Below are 772 nucleotides of genomic sequence, written 5' to 3'. Positions count from 1 at the left end.
TTTTTTTTCAAAAAAAAAAAAAAAAAAAAAAAAAAAATTGTATCGTTCAAAATCCATGCCCACGTCTAGTGGATTGCGCGAATTGCTGTTGTGCCAATTTGAAAATTAACGAAGCACCCCTCGGGCTTTGTGACTCTCCCGTTGAGATGACGTCGACTGGGATTGGCCCGAGGGCACAAGGGGGACGAGGGGTCGGACGGGGCTGTTACAGACAACGGGTGAAATAAAAATGGGAAAGTCCCTCCCAAGATTTTGATTAAATCCTTGGCTACCTGTGGCCGCCTTTCCTCGTGGAATGCGAATTGAAAGGGGCGCGCCGACGGACGAGGGAGGATAGGGGTGGGTACGGCTAGGGGCAAAGAGGATTGTGTAAGACGGGACGGGGAAGGAGTGGGGGACCACGTGACTCCCCTCATCTCCTTCTTCTCGAATCAATACCCGATAATTCATAATGACGCGAAAATAACGAGGCACCCATTGCGAAATTTCCACAGCGGCAAATCGGCTCTTAGCCCGTTTCAGAGGGCGCCACTGTAGGCTTACTGTCGGTCCGAACAGATGTTCCTTCGTTATCGTCATAAAAGGGGGGTTTTGATTATACAAAAAAAAATAGGGGGTGGAACTACGGGGTTCACTGTCTTTCGCGACTCAAAAGGGATATAAACGATACGGAGATCTTCGTGTCGCTCATTAAATTTTGTACTTCGTTTTCATCTCGAGCGTACTTTCGTAAATTTTTTTTTTTTTTTTTTTTTTTTTTTTTTTTTTTTTT

The 772-nt window shown here is 45.5% G+C and overlaps 1 protein-coding gene across 2 annotated transcripts in view; it reads left to right on the top strand.

The window, feature by feature from the left end:
* The window catches only part of LOC107268245 (AT-rich interactive domain-containing protein 5B), an 87,841-nt gene that overhangs the window by 17,275 nt on the left and 69,794 nt on the right, over positions 1–772 (top strand). The gene's annotated exons all lie outside the window — the stretch shown is intronic.

The sequence above is a fragment of the Cephus cinctus genome, unplaced genomic scaffold, assembly GCF_000341935.2.
Source record: "Cephus cinctus unplaced genomic scaffold, Ccin1 Ccin1_scaffold0048, whole genome shotgun sequence".
NCBI classification, from domain to species: Eukaryota; Metazoa; Arthropoda; class Insecta; order Hymenoptera; family Cephidae; genus Cephus; species Cephus cinctus.
Note: the sequence above shows the minus strand (reverse complement) of the source record. Positions and strands in the feature narration are given on the sequence as shown.